Source organism: Canis lupus, chromosome 34 (genome assembly GCF_048164855.1).
Source record: "Canis lupus baileyi chromosome 34, mCanLup2.hap1, whole genome shotgun sequence".
NCBI lineage: Eukaryota > Metazoa > Chordata > Mammalia > Carnivora > Canidae > Canis > Canis lupus.
In genome coordinates, this window is record NC_132871.1 from 6299563 (window position 1) to 6312967 (window position 13405).

Here is a 13405-nt window from a genome sequence, read left to right on the forward strand (position 1 = left end):
ATTATATACAATAGTCAAGGTATGGACACAACTCCAGTGTTGATCAAGAAATAAGTAGATTAAGCAAATATGGTACACGTATAAAGTGGAGAATTAATCAGCCTGGAAAAAAAAAATCCACCATTTGTGATAATGTGGATGGACATGGAGGGCATTATGCTAAGTGAAATAAGCCAGAAAGAGAAAATAAATACTGCATGGTTTCACTTACATGTGGAAACTTAAAAACAAACAAACAAAGCACACACAACATCAAAAAGTGAAAAAAAGAACCCATAAAACCAGAGAGTAGAAAAATGGTTGCCAGGGTGTCAGGGCCTGAGAAGGTGGGGAAATAGGGAGAGGTTGGTAAAAGGCAAGAGACTTCAGGATAGGAGTCAAGAAAGTTTTTTAATGCAAATTCCAAGGAAACTGAGGACTAGTGGGTAAGTATGAGTACTTTGGAAGGGGCAGGCAATAGTGGGTTGTGGGAATATAGGAGAGAGATACATTCTGTGCAGAAGGCAGTTGGTTTGAAAATCCAGGCACAAATGGCGCTACAGAGCATGCCCAGCATCACTAATGTTGAAGATGGCTTGAGCACATAAAATTGCAAAGGGTGAAGCTGGAGAGGCAAATAGGGTCCAGGTTAAGTTGGGCTTTGTAAAGCATCCTAGGGATTTAAAGTTTTTATCCTTAGAATGATGGGAAGCCATTGAAGGATTTTAAGCTGGGAATGATCCATTCGAATTTGTTCCTCACGAAAATTTCATTGGCTTCAGTATGGAGGACTACAGAAAGTAGCAGTGAAATTAATGGAAGGGACCAATAGTCATGGTGCAGTGGAATGGAGAAAAGTGAAGGATTCTGCAAACTCTTGTAAACATATAAAATCCAAGGACTGATTGGACATGAAGCTTAAAAGAGTGGTAATAGTCAGGAATTATGCCCATACTTCTGACTTAGGCAACTTGGTAGATGATAATTCCAATTATTAAAGCTAAGAAATTTTGGAGAGGGAGGATGTTGGAAGGGAAGATGATGGATACATTTTATTATTACTGTTATTATTTGGTCATGCTATAAAAATGCTAGTCATATGATATATCTGGCCCCTTTATTTAAAGATCAGTGTTTCTGATCTTCAGAACTATAATTCTTATAATGTTAAAAACCTTTAAGTTTCTTACTTTAAAAGTTACTTTTGTCCTAAGTCTATGGGCACATTTTTACTATTAGATATGGATACAAAGAACATTGGAAGCAAAAGCTCTTATTGCAAAAATGGTGGTTAAAGACTCATTTCCTTCCTCCTCCTTTTTGTCCTCATGAAAGAAATCAGCCACATATCTGAGATCTGGTGGAATCAAGTTTTGTCTTCTTGTAAAGTTGCCCTCTTTTTTCTTTATCCAACTTAAATGACTTTATTTCCTTTCTCTGTATCTTTGTGTTTATAATTATGTTTATATTCACATTGTTTTCTGTTATCTAGTACCATCCCCTTCTGTCTTGAAGACAGAAGTTCTGCTTAGTTATTGGAAGTACTCAAGTACCTTGGAAAATCCTATGAATTAGGTGAGTACTTCATCAATAATTGCTAAATGCCTAAAGAGTCTGCATCCTGAACTTGCTCATCTAATAATGTAGTTTCAAAAGTCATTCTGTTTTTTAATATTTTCTGTCAAATCCTTTAGCAACATCTATATTATTAGAACGGATGATAAAGTCTTATTCCAAGTAATGTGGAGGTGAAGTAGGGAGGTGTGAAATGGGTGAAGGAGGTCAAAAGGTGCAAACTTTAAGTTATAAAATAAATATGGGAATGTAATATACAGTACGTTAAAAAATAATAAAAAAGAGTTACATAAAGAAAATTCATTTAAAAATAAAAATTAATCTTTAATCTGTTTGACATTATTCCCTTTATTTCTAAAATATGTATTAAACTTAGTCCTTATAAAAATTTATGAGAAAAGGTAATTTATCCTTCAAAATGTTTAGTTACCCAGATGTTAGAACACTTAAGCTACAAGTTGTCTAGGGGGTGAATGAATGAGTGCCTTTTCTGAGTGGTGAGGCCACAATAGTTGCAAAAGTAACACAAAAACATAAACCATGAAAACCAGAATGTATGGCTTTCCTCAACTGTCACGGGTTGGTTGTAAACGTTAATGTGCTCAGGTGAAGCCACAAATGATGTTACCAGAACTATACAAGAGTGTTGTAATCAGAACTTGAATTGTATTTTGGAATTGGCTATAAACATGACTTGTGGTATAGTTCAAACTGACTCATTTTAGGTTTACTGCACTTGCATACTTTCCTGGTAACTGAAAGATTCTTAGTGTTTTTCTTTTCTTTTTTAAATTTATGCTATCCAGTTAAGAAAATAGTGCTTTGTGTTCCAGTAAAAGATTTACTCTATTAATATATGTTATCTGAAAAAAAAAATCCATATCCTCTGTACCAAATATAAAAAGCAAAAGGAAGGAAACTGAAAATATGTGTTTACTTTGAGTCAGTAATGACTCTGATATAGCACAGGGAATGGTTATAGTACGAGCAAAAACATCAGTGTTATCTGATCAAGGCTCACCTGGCAGCAAGGCAAAGTTCTTTACTCATGGAGGAATTCATCATGGTGTCTGGGGGGGAAAATAACACACATTCTAGAACCTCTATCAGTATTTGTTTTAGAAAAGTAAGGTAATCTAGGAATTAGGAACCCATAGGCAAAATTTGTTATAAAATGTCAAATAAATACCCTGCTTGTTCGGAAGCATCTTTTTTTCAATATGTATAATTTTTATCTGTAGCTTGTATGCTTTGGAGTAGAAAAATAATAAGTATCACTTGACCGTATTATAGCAATTATGAACATGGTCACTTGGTATATGTACTTCTCCCCTAGAGTATATACATACATGAAGAGAATACCAGAGCAAAACTTAATTCATGTCTTGAGTCTCTAATAATTCAAAATGTGGTCATATTCCAAAACCTATAGGTCTTCTTTTATAAAAGCTGAGTGGCTTGCAACCATTTCATATACTGGGCTTTTCAAAAAATGGGATGTATCCACTAATAGGTTTTCTGTATTTGAGAAATTATGTATTATAAACATGTGATTCAAGAGAGCTAGCAAACAATTAAATCAGAAATGAATTCCTTCCCTTTCAAATTTCACAGATGCAGGTGGGCTCTGAAGTCAGCCAGAGAGGGACAAAGAACTTGCTTATGAGTAGCAACTCTTTATTTTTTCAACGGCAACACTCAACATACGTAAGAAGGGCATGGGAGATTTACTGCTTTATGAAATAAATTAGGTATTTATCTACATCTGGATTCATTCTTTATGAAATAGAGAACCTATATCAATTATTTTCCCATATCATCAATTATTGTTTGATAAGAAAAAAATCCAGATTTCTGAAAATACCAAGTTTTAAAACCACTCTGTACCCAGAAAATTTTTTTAAAAATTAAATCCCAAAAATTCTTTGGTATTTAAATGAGCACTGAAAAAAATATATATATTAAAAAGCTACCTGATGATTATAGGGAATAAGAGCTAATTCATAGTTTACCATATGGGATAAAAGAATTATTTGACCGTCATATTTGAAGATGCCAGACAGTTAATGCAAAAGAATGAATTTCTTAATAAGTTTACCAGTGATGAAGACAAGAGAAAGAACCGAAAGGAGGAAACAATGAAAGCCACACATTAGGGCAGCTGTGTGATCTGAAAAACTCTGCCTCCACTTTGTGTCCAATTTGAAATCTCCTTAAGATACAAAGAAAAAAAAAAAAAGATACAACGAAGAGCCTTTACCAGGAATGGGATTATGCACTGATTGAAAAAGCCCACTCTAGAACCCATACATATGTGATAGCGAAAAAATATATATATATATATATATTGGCATATAAATGGTGATATAGCATCAGTTCTCAAAACTCAGCCACTCATTCTCAAGAGATCTGGAGAGTCTACATTTAACTGTAACTTGACTTTAACTGAGCTCAAGCATTTTGTACCTTTGAAACTCTTTGTTTAATTCAAATCCTTTACAAAATATGATATCTGAAGCAAGTAAAAATGGAACTCGTTTGATTTTAGGTGAGGAGGTGGGATTGGCAGCCCCTAATCCTATCCATTAGCAGCTTCTTTCCCTTCTTTTCCTAGGTGGTAGCTTTCCAAGGTAATTCTTTTTTTTTTTTTTTTAAGATTTTATTATTTGTTTGTTTGCTTGTTTATTTATTTATGAGAGAGAGAGAGAGAGAGAGAGAGAGAGAGAGAGAAAGCAGGAAGAGGAATGGTGGGTGGACAGAGAAAGGGACAAGCAGACTCCCTACTGAGCAGGGAGCCAGGATCTCAGGACTGGATCCCAGGACCCTGAGATCATGACTTAAGCTGAGGTCAAATACTTGCCCTACTGAGCCATGCAGATACCGGTCTCTGGGGTAATTCTGTAGTATCCCTGTGGCTGAAATATAGAAAAAGCAATTTAGATGTTTCAGTCATATAGATCATATAGTCATATAGATGTTTTAGATCATATAGACTGATGTGTCAGTCATATATAGGGAAATACTTCCTGCTTAAATTAGTCCTACTGTTTGTTGATTCCCCAGACCCCTGGTGAAAAGAGGAGGCTTGACAACTGTCAATATTCAGTTAACACGGCAGACTGAACAAATGGCTACCACTGCTCTATCTTAACATTCCTCAAGTTATAGTAAAGCAACATCATTATTCACAAAGACAAGAGGAAGAAAAAGAGAAGCCAATGTAAACAAATGTTGGGCACATGGAAAATTGAAACCTGTAGGTCCCAGGAAAGTGAATTGATTCATAACACAGAACCCCAGAAAGGCTTGAGAACCAAAGGCACCAGCTACTGAAGCTGAAAGTACTGAGAGAGGGTCGTTTGAGCTAAGCAATCACCCCTCGATGATCCTTCCAGGAAAGAGAAATTTTAATTTCTAGTAAAGCCTCAGACTCTCAGGTATCTTCCTATAAAAGACGGTTAAAAGGAAGATATACTTTCTTTTAGCCCATCTTCCCTATGTAGGCTTTTAGAGCACTGGAAATGGGTAATTGGACACAGGCAGACTCAAAAGGAAATCTTTGAGTGGTGACTCTGTACCCTGCTAGGGGAGCTGGTCTAGAATGCAGCGGAGAATGGAAGGCTGCCAAAAAGGCCTCTCCTGGAATGGTTCTCCTTATTAGCTCCACAGTACTTTAAGCAATTACGTCCATGTATACATGATAAAAATACGTTTCATTGCAAAAAGAGAATACTCAGTGCTTGATTATTCAAATGCATGAGGACAGAAACACAGGTTTTGAAAAATAGATTTCTAAAAATCATTTCCTCTTGTCCTTTGAAAAATAGTTACCTTCTCAAATGTATTTTATCTAGGTTGGTGGAAAACATTCTGCATGTGACTGCTTTAGGAGGAGAGAAGTGATAGGAAAGCTTACAGGAAAGTAAGTACTAGCAATAGCTACTGTTAGGGTCATGGGTAATTCATCTACAAATAATCCCATTCGGTCTTTGTCATTTAAATAGAACTCCTCATTTGATCACGTATTGCTCAAATTGAACTTTTGGACACATTATACCTTTGTAGAGTACTAATGTCAAAAAAAAAAAATAGCCAGATCATGTTTTTTCATATACTGCATAAATGGAATTTGTCCTCTTTAAAGTCTGGAGTGGTTACTTACTTTCTGGCAAATTCATCTGTAAAGATTTCCAACTGGAAATGTATTTTGCATGATAACAGGTTGAAGTCATGAATCACTTGGTAATTCATTAGAGTGACTAGCATCAAAGGATCCCTTAGGAATTTAGGGGAAAGGTAGTTAAGCAATTAATGAAGTTATTTAAAATCCTGATATGGTTGAGCCTGCTTTGAAGACTGCTAGGGATTAATATTTATTTAATAGATTGTCAGTTTCCATGCCAAAAAAAGAAATGTGACAGAAGTCACCCTAGTCTAAATGTAAAAAAGGTAGCCCATTTGAAGCATATTTTATTGCGGTAGTTGACACCATTATAGTCTGTACCATTATATCACCATACAAAAGCCATCATTCTCAAGCTGAAATTAACATTGCTGTTGTTTTCGATTAGAAGAATTGGCTCTAAATCCAGCAATTCTCTGCAGTGATTTATATTTTAGTAGCTGCCATCTTGCACCAGGAGAGAACATGTCAGAGTATAACTGCTCTCTGATGAGACATAAGGTATTAAAATTGATATGAGATGACAAAATGGGAGAATAGCATTGTAGGGGTAAAGTTTTCACTTGAGGACCGTCTCTGTTACGGCTTCATTCCTGAGACTCTGCTAATCTTTATGTTTGATTCAGAACCTAGTTCTTCCCATGGCAGTGTAGAGGATGTGAGCCTGGTGTTATATAATTAGCTCTCATCTCTTGCATAAAATACCGCGAATGTATCAAGTTGCCAGAAAGATCTCATTCGTAAGAATTAATGATAGCTGAGTTGATTGACAGAATGAACACTCCTAAGGACATTTGGGGTTTCCTTCATTGTGTCAAGATTTATTTTTATATGTTGTAGCTAGTCCCACCTAGTTTTACCCCTAATGTCTTCTTAAAAAGCAGTGTAATTAGTGATTTTTTACCCTGAAGTTCAGTACTAAAATCTCAGCATATTTCATAGTATTTTATCATACCATTTAGTTTTTAAACAACCTTTATCCTTAAAAATAGTCAGAGCACTCTACAATCTCTGTTTTAGATTTCTCTTGCTCATCCTTGAAGCACTCTGAAATAGGGTTGCCATTAAGAAATAATAGGCATGAGTTGAAACTTTTTTTCATATCCTTAGAATACCAAACACCTAAATTAATGACTAAAATGCCACAGTGTTCAAATTTATAGTAATATTATCATCATAAAAATATTAAATACCAATAAAGCATATTAGATTTGATTTCTACTCTATCTTGAAGAGAATATCTTTTAGGGGTGGTGCATTCCGTACATCCTATGTACAGGATACCTTTTTACTCAAAGTGCTCATGTTTGCTTTTAAGGAATGCATATTCTCTTGTGTAGCTTCTCATGCAATGAGTTGCTACTAAAGTTTGGTAACTGCCTCTGTTGTCCTACCTCCATCTTGTCCCATGCAAGAGAAATAAAAAAAATATAAAATCTTTGGCTTCTAACTTTGCAACAATGGCACTTTGGTTGTCATGGTTGAGTGGAATAGTAAGGTTGGAGATAGGAAAGTAGAATGGATTGCTCATCAAAGAAAGGCATTAGTCAAGTGGCTGAGAGTGGCCAAGTATCAGCAACCCAACTCTAATGCCTATATTATAATAAGACCAGGATCTTGAAATGCATGGTCAATGGCCTATGAAATGCCTGGTGTAAGTAAAATAAGCCAGACAAGCGGCAAGTCAGGCAAATAAGGTATATGAACAAAGGGTCTTAGTTATGACTTATTCAAAAGCAAGCATTTCACGCCATAGCATCAGTTTACTATTTGTCACCTAGGAATGGGTCAATGTCCAAGGGCCAAAATAATGCCACCTATTAATAAGTTAGAAAAACCTGTTCAACCTGTGGTAATTTGTTTTGCATTTAATATTACAAATACTGTGAAAATGTGGGTATATCTGTGTGCATTCTATCCCCTTTGCACCACTTCTCACCTGTCTTTCCCAACTTGATTTAATAATAGAAAAACCAACAACCTAGTATTGTTATCCTTGGAAGGTAAGTTATTTTGTGCCTGAGTAAAGGTCATTGTGTAAAAGAATAATTGTTTTACTTTATTAAAAAGAAAAGTTCTGAGTAGGATTTTCACCGAGCAATTCAGAGACACTTTTTACCTGCCTGAAGGTCCGTTACCTCTTCACCAGTGACTCTACCAATGAATATTAAAACATATTTGAATCCTTTTCCCAGATGTTGGAGTGTCCAGATCTCTCAAAGATGTATTTTCCTCTTCACTATGGTCTTTCTTCCCTGGTTGTAACAGTGGCATCCAGCTATATAATCTAGTCTGTTTTGAAAACCACCTGCTATGCTTTCCTTTCTCATTCTCTACATCTAGTCTCCTCATTCATTGCTAATATGTCTTCAGAGAACCACTGTTTAAGCTTGAAATTTTATCTTTTTTGACTCCTTTCTCTTCTCTGATATTTCTGAACAGTTTCAAACTATTCTCAAGCTCCCATTATCTCTTCCCTTCTGTAATTATAATTCTCTCTTAGAGTGCAGCCTGAATTCTAGTCTTTTCCCTGCTCCCCACCATCTCCACATACTCTCATCATAGTCTTTCTAAAATCAATTTCCTGATTATTTGACTCTTTGAAAACCATAGTAGACACAATGCAGAGTGCTGTGTTTACCACACCGTGTCTTCTTCCCAGGCACACAGAAGGACCACATTTCCGAGACACTAGATTGGAAACTTGTGACTGTATTCCGACGTATGGGAATATGAGTTGACACAACATATCGCTTCTGCTGATGACACATGAGAGCCAATAGGCCTCTGGCCGTTTCTCTTTCTCTTCCTTGATTATCTGGGATGCCGTGTCTTCAGAGGACAGTATCATCAGATGGAGGACACCTGAATCTTCAACTAGAGGAAGGACGTGACCACCTCCCAGCAGACTTTTCATGAGCAAGAAATAAACCTTGTTGTGCTAAGTCAGTGACTTTCCGGGATTTGCCTGTTGGATTAACTTGGGGTTATTTGCCTAACATTCTCAGAAACTTTCATTTCCAGAAAACAACCTATTACTGAGACATTTAAAGTTCTTCATGATCTGCTCCTAAGATGAGCACTGATTAGATGCCAGGCCCCAAGTTTAACACTACGTATCATAACTGGTTCAACTTTATAACAACCTAATGAGAGAAACTGAAGTCCCCAGAGATAAAACAATGTACATGAGTTCACATGGCTAACAAAATGAGTAAGACCAATACCAAAACCCATACCCAGTTTTTCTATCTCTTTGGCAAGGTCTTTCCTAGAGATGTGTCAAAGACATGCTCTATAGTCCAACGTGCCTGAGCTTGCTGTATGTTATACCTTTCTTTTGCTGTGCGTCTACTTAGAAATAGGGCCTCAGTTGCCTTCAAATAATTTACCAAGGGAGGTCTTTCTGATTACTGCGCAGCCTCTTTAGTCACTCATTAAAAACTGCAGAGCATTATGGGAAGGGAGGCAGGTAAGTGTACCTGCTCCAAGCTGAACGTGGCATTTTGTGCCATAGGAGTTTCTGGGGCCATAGCAAGTCCACCAGCAACAGATCTTACTGCTCAGTTAGAGGACACTGTGAGCCAGTGCATGTGAAAGAGCTTCGAGAAGACGTGCAGCCCTCTGCAAATGTGAAGTAAGCCTATCTATTTACTTTCTCCCTAAGTCTGTATGCAGAGACATCACCTGACCACCAAGGCAGCAAACAGTAGAGCCCTTCCATCCTGACTTTCAAACTCATCTCATAATGTTTCTATTAATATCTGGCAAAAATCCACCGAGAGCTGCAAAAATCCCAGGGAGCTTGTGTGAGCCCTTCTGAAGAATGAGCGTTGGCAAACGTCAGAAACAAAGCAGAAGCCAAAGCTTATTTATAGTTCTGGGCAGACCTAGCTCCTAGGGCAGAGCAGGCTTTATGTTCAAAGACTCATCTCAGGTTAAAACATCCTATTTTATTTAAACAGAAAGTCCTTGCTGGCAGCTACACAACTTTGACCAGATATAGGATTTTCTCTGTGTCACTTGGCATAAAGACATGCAAAAGTTTCCTAATATGATATTCTTGTAACTTGGAAAAATTAGTAACTCCCACCATGCAACCCTTGTAGGATCATGTGCTAATGAAGAAGATGCTCTAATAATTAGGCCTAGAGCCCACTGAATGTAACACCTTCCAATTAGCACTCCCCAGCATGAATACTGCCATTATCATTAAACAACAAAGACAAAAATGGGTATCAATCCACATAATAGAAAATAATTGATGAAGTTGGAGGGCGTGATTATTTGTGATTACTTTACAGTCATGCACAGAAAGTAGGAGAACCACAGCTAGTGGTTAATCTCTGGCTACCTCTTTGAAGATAATGAAATTGGCTTCCTACTGATGATTATTCATTAACAATTAATTCTTTCTCAGTGATCTGCCTCATTTTCAGCTTCTCACTACAAACATGCAATGGAATAATTACAAGTGGAAATGAAAAAGCAATTAGTGGCAGATAATGCCAACATCTGATTAAAAAACAGTAGAACAGATTAGCAGTTTCGTAACTGCAAGTCTGCTGCCTTCAGCAGGGAGGTGTAAGTCACCCAGTTATACTGCAGTTCAAGCTGTGCTTTCTCTTTTATTGCCTCCCTTCCATCATGGTCTGCCACATTAAATGCTCTCTTTTATTCTAGGGGGCATTGGCTGTTGTAAATACTTTCCACAGATTAAGTAGTGTTTGAGATGATTTGTGGTCCTAGAGGCTGAAATTCGAAAAGGCACGGTCTCATCATATGATGGCTAAACCCCGTATCTATATACGCCTTTCTTTGGGGACCACAGAAAATATCACCATACATTGCTTTGCTTTTGTTTCAACTCAACCTTTGTTAAGTATCCACAGAACAAGTCTCACTAAATCAAAAACAAACATCTTCTTTAAGAAGGTTGGCTCTTTTGTTACCTGCATCCATGGCTGCTTGGGTCTTGTAGGTTGGATTCTTGCCTTGCATAATGGGAGACATAAATTGGCGGTTAGTAGAGTTTTACTTAATGTTTAATAAGGGTTGACGTAGTGCTGGCTGCCATATAAATAATCCTTCAATAAAAAGCTTATAATTTCACTCTTCTCAGCAATCCAGCTGGTGTGTCAGTACTTCGTATAATGTAGAACTACATGGGGAGTGTCAAAACCATCACTTCAGAAGGTAAAAAAGGTAATTCTCTTTTAAGTCATTTGGAAGATATGTTCATCCAAAGCTCTGATAAGACCTCGCTGTAGAACTTAACATGGTAGAAGCATAGCCAAGAGCTATTTCAGAAAATGGAGTTTTGAAAAGAACTATGTATTTAACTATAATATCATTTGGTCATATGCTATTTTATCAGGTCCGCAAAGATCAACATAATGAAGGAGGGAGTTATGCAATGGAAATAAAGCAAACTTTGATGAATTGATATTCATTTAATATGCAGTAATATGGTGCCTTTATGATCAATGGAACATCTGTTCAGATTGGTCATTTCTTGTTCACTATGCCTGCTGGAGATTTTAAATATCACCCCGAATATTATTAATTTTATGATTGAAATTTTATTAAGTATCTTTTATGTACCTGGAACTGTGGAGGGGCATTGCTATTAATTAGACATAGTACCCTAGCCCTCCATCAGCTCAAAATCTCATGGAAAAGAAAGACATATAAAAAATGAACGGGATAAAAATGGAATAATTGATACATTGGGGCATTTATAGGGTACAAGAGGGAGTTCTGCAGGGTTTAAGTAGGACCAGTAGTGACCGAAATGACTTCATAAGCAGAGGATGCCTGAAGTAAGCCTTGGAAAATGTCCTTTAAGAGAGCAGCAAGGTCTGTTGCTGACAGACCTGCTGTGGTTCCAGAAATTCCTATGGTACAAAAGCCCATGTCCAGTTTACCACAGGTACATTCACCTGCCTCTGTGCTCTATAGTTCTTTAATGAGAGCCACTAAATAAGGTCCCTAGTGAATCTGAAAAAACTTCCTCAGTGCTTGTAGTCAATCCCAGGCAACCAAGGCCCTATTCCTAACACCCAGGATAGTTTTCAAGATCATCTATACACTGATGACTTCCAAATTTGTATCTGCAACTCTGACCTCTACTCTGAACTCAATTTGTTTTTGTTTGTTTTTCAAGATTTTGTTTATTTATTCATGAGAGACACACGGAGAGAGGCAGAGACAAAGGCAGAGGGAGAAGCAGGCTCCCTGCGGGGAGCTGGATGTGGGACTCAAACCCAGGACCCCAGGATCACAACCTGAGCCAAAGGCAGACGCTCAACCATGGAGCTACCCAGGCATCCCTCTGAACTCAACTTGTAAAATCCCATTGTCTAGTCAGCATCTTCTCCTGATGCCTAATGAGCATCTCATACCATCAGGCTGTACACCCAATTATTGATTCCAGTTCCTTCCCACCTCTGCCCTTGTCCCAAAGTTCCCTTCATCAGAGAGTGACACCAAAAACCCAGGAGATGTCCTGGACTCATCTCTTTATCTTATATTCTACATTGAACCAATCTACAAATATTATTTACTTTACCTTGAAAAAATATTAGAATCTGATCACATCTAGTCTCTTCCCTGCTACCATACTCTTATAAGGCCTCCTTATCTGTCACCTAAACCTTTGCAATAGACTTTTAACTAGTCTCCCCTCCCCCTCTTGTTTATTCTCTCCATTAATGAGGAATTCATTAAATACAAATCTTATTGCTTCCCTGTTCAAAAGTCTAATGGTTTTGCGTTTCAAAGTAAAATCTAAAGTCTTTGCCATGATCTCCATGCCAAGTCATGATCAGGTCCCAGGTCAACCACTCCAGTCTTGCTTCTTGCCACTTTTCCCATCACTCACTTGGCTTTATCACAGTTCTCAGTGTCCAGGAGATGAGAGTGGAAGTTGATTCAGGGAGAAAAATCAGGAATTCAGTTATAAACACATTGATTTTAATATCCTTGACATACCTAGAGATGTCAAGAGGGCAGTTGCAGTACAGATCTTAAGTCTCAGAGGGGAGACCTGGAACTAGAGATATGTGCAAATTATCTGCTGCATATACTGTCTTTTAAAACTCACCATGGATGTCCCAGAGAGAGGAGGAAAGGGATATAGGACCAAGCTTTGAGGAACCATGGCAAACGAAGGCCTAGTGGAGGAATATGACCTTATAAAAGAGTCAGGGACGGATAAGCAGTCCTCGAGAGGTAGGGGATACATTGGGGGAATGATTTGGTAGGAGTCCAGGGATGTGAGAAACGAGTACAGCTGGTATCAGCATTTTTTAAGACTTTATTTATTTATTTGTGAGAGACAGAGAGAGGCAGAGACACAGGCAGAGGGAGGAGCAAGCTCCCTGCAGGGAGCCTGATGTGGGACTCGATCCCAGGGCCCCAGGATCATGCCCTGAGCCCTAAGCCATCCAGGTGTCCCTCAGCACTTCTTTAGAGAAGTTTGGTAGTAAGGAGGAGATGAAACAATTGAAGGGGGAAGATGTGTGGTCAAGGAAAAAGCATTATTTTTATGGCTGAGATCTGAACATACTTAAAAGCTAAGAATTGCACATGTGAAGGGAGTACAATTTTTCAAAAGGAGGGAAAGAAATAGCATCTCTAGTCTGAGAAGATGGGATGCCATGGGAT

The 13405-nt window shown here is 37.7% G+C and overlaps 1 long non-coding RNA gene across 1 annotated transcript; it reads left to right on the plus strand.

Moving 5' to 3' along the window:
• Positions 1 to 1310: 1310 nt before the first annotated feature.
• LOC140624322 (uncharacterized) lies at positions 1311 to 10863 on the plus strand. Its single transcript, XR_012023810.1, has 3 exons — positions 1311 to 1362; positions 1472 to 1554; positions 8400 to 10863. It is a non-coding gene; the product is annotated as an uncharacterized lncRNA (long non-coding RNA).
• The last annotated feature ends 2542 nt before the right edge of the window (positions 10864 to 13405 follow it).